Raw genomic sequence first — 8,925 nt, 5'->3', positions numbered from 1 at the left:
AATCTGCCACCTCTTTGACTAATGCGTGTGCACTTGGCGCGATACTCCGTCGACCCTCTTTATCCCGATTTTTTCCCGCGAACGGTGAAATAAACCCAATTACCAAGTTAAACGAGTGCCGTATCTTAAGGGGATGTGAAAGTGGTATCCGAAAGCTCAATCGTTCATAAAAAATTTCTACAAACTGGGTGTCTCAAATCGTTTCATACCTTAAAACGTGAATATAGAGACCCTAAGGTAGGTCCTGAAACTGGCGAAATTTTATTTTTTACGTACTATTTTTAAAATACCTGTAAAGAAATTTGAAAAGAATTGAAATTTCATGAGTCTTAGGACCTTCCTTACAGTCTACCTATTAACGTTGTAAGGTTTCAAACTATTCGGTATACCGAGTTGGGAGAAAAGTTTTATAAACAAAACCTTTTCGACGCCACTTTCACATCATCTTAAGGGGATGTGAAAGTGGTATCCGAAAGCTCAATCGTTCATAAAAAATTTCTACAAACTGGGTGTCTCAAATCGTTTCATACCTTAAAACGTGAATATAGAGACCCTAAGGTAGGTCCTGAAACTGGCGAAATTTTATTTTTTACGTACTACTTTTAAAATACCTGTAAAGAAATTTGAAAAGAATTGAAATTTCATGAGTCTCAGGACCTTCCTTATAGTCTACCTATTAACGTTGTAAGGTTCAAACTATTCGGTATACCGAGTTGGGAGATAAGTTCTATAAACAAAACCTCTTCGACGCCACTTTCACATAACCTTAAGCGAGTTATTATACTTTGTAACACTTCTGGCTACACGACGACCCAATCGTTGTCGCTTCGTGTAACGCAACGATGACGCGGACATGCATAGACTCGTAACTCCGTGGTAGGTTCGTTTTGTTGCATCCAATGCAGAAGGGACGGGGAATTTCTATCGTCATGCAGCGTCGTCTCCTAATTCAACGAACGGCGCATGCGCGGCAGGTCCCTTCAGGACGTAAGCCGCGTCTCTCTGGGTCGTTAGGTAGTTAATGGCGAAACCAGTGCAGTCCCTGTTCCTTCCGAAAGGATTCGTTTAACTTCCTTATGTCCGATTTTTTCCTACCCTCGGATAGATATCTTCCGGATAAAGATATCTGCCAATAAGTATAGATTTGGTTTCTTATCACTGGCCTGTAAGGTTTGCTATCTAGTTAACTGTTTTGGCCAATCTATCAAGACCGCAAAAGTGGAAAGTAGGTAACTTCACAAATGACGGGACACTAAATACCCATATCTACTAGCGGGAAATTAATGTTAATTTATATGAGGCACAATTTTTTTTAAGTATTTTTATTACTTTATATCTTAGGATTGGTAAGTAAAAGTCATTCGTTAGGAAATAGTTAACACTTTATTTATAATTAAATGATATTCGAATGAGCGATGAGTTTAATGAGCCAAAGGCACATAATGTGCATTATGAATATTAATTAACGCCACTGCGGTTCAGCATTAGACGAGAAGGAAAGAAAATTGGAAACATTTACGATCTAAATAAACTATCATACATTTATCGTTTATCATACCGAATGCAAAATTATCCTACATGTGGTAATTTTTCGCGCAACCAATTTGTTAGGTTATGCCCGTTAGTGGCCTCTAGGTCGCAGAAAACATTTCCAAGTGCCCCCATCGAGGGCGTTGTAATAGATATCTGCTACCCAAACTACCGGATAACTCTTAACTGCAAATGAAAAAAAAAAAAAAAACCGAACTGAAAGATATCTTCCGGACAACTTTATCGGGAACTTATCCACAGGTGTAAAAATCGGGCATTAGGGGTATTAAGAGTAAAGATGGACTCTCGCGGAGGTGAGAGGAATTGTGATAGCGGTCCAGAGTTGCTTCTGATCGTACAACAATTAATATACGTGCAGTCCCCGTGCCCGGAGAGAGAGAGAGGTAGAGAGGCGACCCTCGCGTAAGAAGACACGTGACGCGTGTGCTCTGCCGTAGAGAGACGGAGTCTTGCGTAGAGGTTAGGTTAGAGCTCTGGTTTCGCTAGCCCGGGGCTACTCGAGGCCGGGGCCCGCTGGGGAGCGCGGGACCGAGAGGGAGGGAGAACGGTCAAGAACCCAATACCCGGTGTATTAGGTTATGTTCTCTCCGGTCCTACGGCGGCGCGCTCGCCACCTACCGGCGGATCTAGAGTCTCCGCGGTTTCGAGGTTATGGTTGACTAAGCGATCGAGTCGCGATCTGAAACGCGACTGCTTGTCCTGCCGGGCGCGCGGGCGCACCGTCCAGCCACGTATTTGGAGCAATAGGATATTCGCGATTACGGGACCGAGAGAGCCGATTGGCTGCAATGCCTCGACACGAGACTGCAAACCTGACCCGAGTCCACCAGACGGTCACGTGTCGACAGGATACGCGCTTTTACGGCCGTGAACGCGATCGAATCGCTTTCCTTTTCTTTCCATTATTATATTTTTATCATTGGCCCGACAAGGGACGCCGTTTTATACTCGGATGGCTTTGGAAGTTATCAACGGGCTCGCTTAGACTGGACGGAATCGACGCCCTCGTCTCGAGAGATATGGAAAAGGGTGAGGTTATTGCGAAGGGTGGAACCTGGAGGAGAGGTAGTCCCGAAGCCAGGCTTCGTTATGCCGGCCAGCGAGGACAATTAATTATCTCCTGATTCCTTCTAAGAACCAGTCCAAGTACACTCGACGCACACGCGGGAGGAAGGGTTACACGGACGAGCGTGTTTTATAGACACATATGATGGAACACTCTCAGGCCGATCGTGTTTCAAACCACAGAGAGACTTAACTGAGAAACGACACTCGCTGGTATATCTCCGAGGCTCTACGGCCGGCAGGCCGAGTCGTTTGCAAGCTGCGTTAGTTTGAAGAAAAAATCCACCCTCGGCGATGATTTTCAATTTCTCAGAGGAGGCGCGCCCTACGACGCGCCCACTTTGCGTTTAACTTCGATCATCTCGCACGGAGGGTATCGACCGGAACTGGACGATTCTTCGACAGACCGCCGATGCGGAAGAAGAAGCCTTCCGAAGGAAATCATTCAGAGGCAAAATTATGGGCGGGACTAGTCTAAGAATCACGGCAAGAAGACGTGAGCATTGTTTTAGAAGACGTGATCATTGTTTTAGAAGACGTGATCGTTGCCTAAACAATTGATACGGCTAGACCAAGACTGTCCCTAGGAACAGTGGACAGGAACGGCATTTGGGCAAGGATCATACAAGCGAACAGTTGGACCATACGTCTCCTCGAGGCTTAGGCATATCATTTTTAACAATAAGCTAATTAATCACCTGTGAATCTACGGTAAACATAGACTCGTTAATAGTAGATTCGCCTCGGTAATTTGGCCGTCTACACTTCTCTGAGAGAAACTTCAAACTCGACGCGCGTTTTTCTCTTTTATGTTGTATCGGGGAAATCAGTAGCGGCTAGACCAAGATTGTCCCTATGAACAGTGGACAGGAACGGCATTTGGGCAAGGATCATAGAAGCGAACAGTTGGACCATACGTCTCCTTGAGGCTTAGGCATATCATTCTTAACAATAAGCTAATTAATCACCTGTGAATCTACGGTAAACATAGACTCGTTAATAGTAGATTCGCCTCGGTAATTTGGCCGCCTACACTTCTCTAAGAGAAACTTCAAACTCTACGCGCGTTTTTCTCTTTTACGTTGTATCGGGGAAATCAGTAGCGATTCCTTGGTGGTAATTGTTACAGGAATGTCATTGCGTGCCCTACTCGGTGAACCTTGGCGAGGCGTGGTTTTCAGTTGTATCTCGAAAGTGGAACGGTGGCAGGGACCGTCCACTTGGAGATTTCGTTGCGAAATCCTTCAGACAAATGATCCCGACGTAGACGTCGTTATTAACATTCCGATTTTCTCCCGAGCGATCCGTTCTAAGGAGAAGATCGCCATATCTCGAGGTGGTCAGCGAAATCGTCGAGACCGATCGGAAGCCGTCTTAATTCAAATTCAATAGAGAAACTTCCAAAGGCTGACGGATTCTTTTGAGGTTAACCCGCGCGACGCGCGGGGAATCGGGGGAGGGCATATCGCTCGTCATTGTTTCAAGAATGTCCCCTCGTCGTGTCCCGATCGGTGAACTTTCGGTGCCCCTTTGATCAAGCCGGAGGTACCTAACGGGTCACGTCCCTCTTAATGTGAATTTCCAAATAATACACCAACACGTGGACGCGCACCCACGCATTGCGTGCAGATGCAGTTTGACCTCTTCGAGGACATGTCATACCCAAAAGAAAATACACCCATCGTAAATGAGTGTACTCGACGCCCGCGAAAGTAGTCTAGATTGGAATTCAAGAAAGAGGAATCCAGAATTTGCCGAATTCTTTATGGGGTGACTTTCGAGGTGCGAAGAAACGACGATAAGGAGCCTTTCGACCCTCTTCCACGTTTCCGTCACGGTTAGGTACCTTCGACGTCTTTCGCCGATACCGGATACACGAAACGTCATTGTTTTAGGAGTGTCCCCGTTGCGTTCCGATCGGTGAACCTCGGTGACCCTTGAAATACCCCGAGAGGAAGCTAACGGAGCACGTCCCTCTTAATGTAAATTTTCCAGTAATTCAGTGGCGCGCTCCCCGTCGACGTGCGTCGACGTGCGTCGGTGGCGCCGCAGCGGGTCGCCCGCTTTTATTGTTATTCCGAGAGCACCAATAGGCTGCGACACGTTCCCGGTATCGCCCACCTCGCGATTTCATTCCAAAAGGATGGTCAAAATGAACGCAGAAGCCGCGACGACACACTGGGTCACGTAAGATCACCGAAGTCGGGCGCGGTCGCGGATGGGTGGCCATCAAGGAGGAGCATCACGTAGGGTTGGTGAAAAAAAAAACAATGGTACTTGTCCCTTGGTAAAAAGGGCCGAAATCCAGACAACGAAGAAAGGACGGTAGAGGGAAGGAGTCGTCGCGATCCTGGCTGGATCGGTCGGGATCGGCCCATGGGGAGGATGTCAACGCAGCACGCGCCTCTTGGGGCAAATTTGGAAATAACGCATCGGCACTCGGTCGGCGGGCGTGTCCGAGTACACGGCGAGTACTCGGCTCGTCCGTGTGCGCCGGAGCGTGCGCCTCAGCGTGTGCCGATGGGTGTCGACGTGTGCACCCATCCGCGCAGAGCCGGTAGCGGCGGTACAGTTTGGCCTCCTCGGCCCGTGAGGGGCTTTTGTTATTATTCCGAGGGCGCGGATGGTCCGTGTGACACGTTCGCGGTATCCGGCCACGTACGTGACGTCATATATGTGATAGCGATGTAAAGACGAGGGGCCCACATGGCGACGAAGGCTCGCCGACTATGGTGCTCCTTGCTCTCCACGGCGGGATGTCGCCGGGGATAAATGTGTACCGCGATTGGCCGCTGTTCTAGCCACGGCCGGCCAACGAAGGACTTTCCAAAGCCGGTGCCGAGCCTTCCACGGTTCCTAACCTCGAAAACCCAATGCGGTCGGACTTCCTGCGCGAGCCGAGGCATTCTCCTCACGAGCTGTCTCGGAAGCGTGCCCTGCCGATCTCTGCATTTTAATCCAAAAACTTCCTATACGGAATTGGCATTCCTCGGTTTGGAATCGTTCGGCCAAGAAAATCGGCTTTTCCCTCCTCGGCCCGAGACGTACCGAGTTCAAGCCGAGCCGGTGACTTTCCTTTCGAACCTAACCTCGCATTCCTCGCGGCGGAAATTCGAAACCGATGCACACGGAGTCTAAATGTTTGGCGTGATTCACCGTTCGAGTAAGTCGCGGCTTCGCGTCGGGATCGACGCTCTTCGTTTTTGAGACGGGCTATCGATCGCGATCGATGCCGCTCCACGTCGCATTCGGAACGTTCTTCCCGATATATCGATACGGTCCTTGCATTGGTATCCCCTGGGGTTCGGACTAGTCGTCCAAGCGATTTCCGGCGGGAACCCCGTGGGAGGGGTAGAGGGCAGGTATTCGATCTCCATAGGGCGAGCCTAGGTCGGGAAATAAGGGAAGGTCCACCCCCGGGCGAGGGCGGCTTTGGATTCCGCGAATGGGAAAAGCCAGACCGACGACTGCGCGTTCGCCCTGGTCGGAGGGTCGTTTGATCGCTTCCCCCCCGCGGATGAGCGTGGGGGTTCGTTTTTTACTCCGTTACTCCAGACGACGGGTCTAAGTTCCGCGGGACTTTGTTTTGCCCCGGGAAATTAGAATAATTCGATGATACGTAACTGTTGCGGGCAGAGGCTCGCTGCCCGTCCTCATTTGAATATCTGTATAATCGGAACGCCGTTAGGGCGGATCCAGAAAACGGCGACTCCTGCCGCCGACACCTTGCCGTCGCCTCCTCTAATCGCTCCGAAAACCCACCCTCGAGCGCCGACTCTTTGCCGAACCGAGAGTCTCGCGAGAGCGGTAATGCCCACCCATTTCGCATGTTCCTTCTATCCGCTTTCCTAGTCTCGGACATCACGAATCGGCGCGCGCCATGGAGATGCTCCTTAAATCCCCCACGTATTTTTCCGCGGGTCCGGCACGAAAGACTTCCCTTGCCCGTAAACGTCGCGCTTAGATTTCCTTTATTTTCCGTCGACGCGTCGCCTTCGAGGGGGATCTAGTTCGCTCCTAAGGATCGGGAACTACTCCGAGATCTTTCCCCCGATCGAACATATCGGGGACGGAATTCTTTTCCACCAAGAGCTGGCAATACGGCCGAGCTAAAGGCACGCCGAGAACGGAGGTGAGGAGTACGGCTGGGTAAGGAATTCATCAGCTAAAGGTTGGCAAACGTGCACCACCATAAAACCGAATGATTTACTTCGACACTTTATGGGCCCCGGCCAGACGCCCGACTTTGCGAATTTTTCGACGATTCCCAGCCGGGCCTTCGCTCTCGAGACCGGTGTCATTCCCATCCTCGATGTCCCCGCTTTCCCCGGCTATTTTTTTCGCCCACCTACGGTCACGGGTTTTCGAGATATCAGATATCCGGGAGTGCGTGCCACCCGTTTTTTGGCGCGGACGGTACGCCTATATTGTTTCGCTTCGGGCGAGACTCGAACTATGGAAAAATCTGTTTCATTACATACATACGCGCCGGCATACCCGGCCTCTCTCGTCCGTGGCCAAGTGTGCGCTCGTACGTCTACCCACGTGCGTCCGCGCGTGTCTTCGTGTCCGTCTGCCGGTCCATGTGCATCTGCACCGACCGCGCGCCCGAGGAGTAACCGGAGAAGTCGAGCCCAAGTCGGATCTCGAACGGACCCGCGAAATCCTCCGAATCGTTCCAGCGAATGCATTTTCTTGGGCTTTCTTTCGATTTCGGACCTTTTACTAAGGGGCCAAGTACCATTGTTTTTTCCCCAACGCGATGCCCCTCCTTGATGGTCACCCAATCCAAGGAGCGGCCGCGCCCAACGTCGCTTAACTTCGGTGATCTTACAAGAACCGGCACATCGACGTGGCTTGAGCGTTGACCGAATGCATTTGTCACCAAATTTGTCCCGGATCGTCCTCGAGAATAATGCCAACGGACCGCGATTCCGAGTCATCGAACGTTTGTCGAGGGAATTTTTCTCGTTCGCGCAGGGTTGGGTAGTTCCCCATTTTTCGAGGTTTTCGACGTATATCACGTAACGAAGTAGTTCGCGTCAAGATTTCATGTTAATATCTTTAATCGTTCGTTATTCCCTCCACAAAATTACCGAACACTTGAAACCCGGAGATTTCCAATAAATCGGTGTTTAGACCGAAGAAGCGCTTCAAGTCCCAGATAGAACAACTTTTTCAGCACTTTCGCAAAAGGGCGTTTTATCGCCGTTCTTGGGGAAAGCAAAAGGGAGGCAGTCGAAATAGGGACGGCTTCTTCCCAAGCAGCCGTCGTTCGGAAATAAATCAGACCGCTTTTTGGTGGCAACTGTGAGGTGTTTTTTTTTACCCTCTAATATGGCACCTGGGGACACAATGCCCGGTGTCTTCTTCGTCTGTTTAGGGCGGCATTATCTTTGCCAGACCGCTGTGAAATGGAATTTTCACACGTACTTCGACTCCCTAGGGCCTTGGCATTTTTTGCCCCGGTAATTGGTCGGTCTTTGGCCTTTTTCGGAAATGGGGAAGGTTTTTTCTTAGCCTCGGCTTTGTACCCCGGTCAGTCGGGATACGGAGCCGCGGTCAACCCCTGTCAAAACGGTTCGAGTGGCTGACAATGGAATCGGTACCAGCCTATTCCTTCCAGGTTTAAACGGCTTGTGCCGTACGAACGCCCAGGGTCGAAAGCGATTCCCTAGATACTCTCTCAGTCGGTCAATTTCCCCTAGGACCGACGGTGACGGCTCGATCCAGGGGCTAACGACCCTCCTGACCATCCACTGCTTCCGGAACCGTTTCAAACAGGTGCCGGCCATTCAAGGGCCGTGCTTTTCCAGGGTCGGCCACTTCTCGCCCAATTTGACGCGATCCTCCTACTCGCAGGTGGCGGATCTTCGTAATAGAGGAGAAAAACTCATTCCAAAAAGAGTCCCGATGGAATGGCCACGAGAATATGTTGCACCGTTTTTCACATACACCGGAGAACTGATTTTTTCTTCAACCCAGGGAGAAAACTCGAATGTTCTAAATTATCCTACAATAGTCCTGACACTTTCGCTTCTCGTATTAGAGCCTCTCAATAATTGGATATCGATGGAAATATGAGAGCTCCACGTCATTTGGTTCTGGTCTAGGCTGAGTTAAATGAGATTTGTTTAAAAAATCCAAATTTTGATAGTGTTAGGTAATTCCTAGGTGCTCATTCCTAGGTCACGTGTTAGGGTTTAGGACCCCATACCCTTTAAAAAGAGTGTCTTATGTGAATCGACTCATTTCAGGGGGGGATTTCATTTCACCTTAACGGATTCGTAAATGTCAGCTGTTTGTATG

Source organism: Orussus abietinus, unplaced genomic scaffold (genome assembly GCF_000612105.2).
Source record: "Orussus abietinus isolate OABI.00-Male unplaced genomic scaffold, Oabi_2.0 scaffold13, whole genome shotgun sequence".
In the NCBI taxonomy this organism is placed as follows: Eukaryota; Metazoa; Arthropoda; class Insecta; order Hymenoptera; family Orussidae; genus Orussus; species Orussus abietinus.
This window is presented reverse-complemented; position numbering follows the sequence as displayed.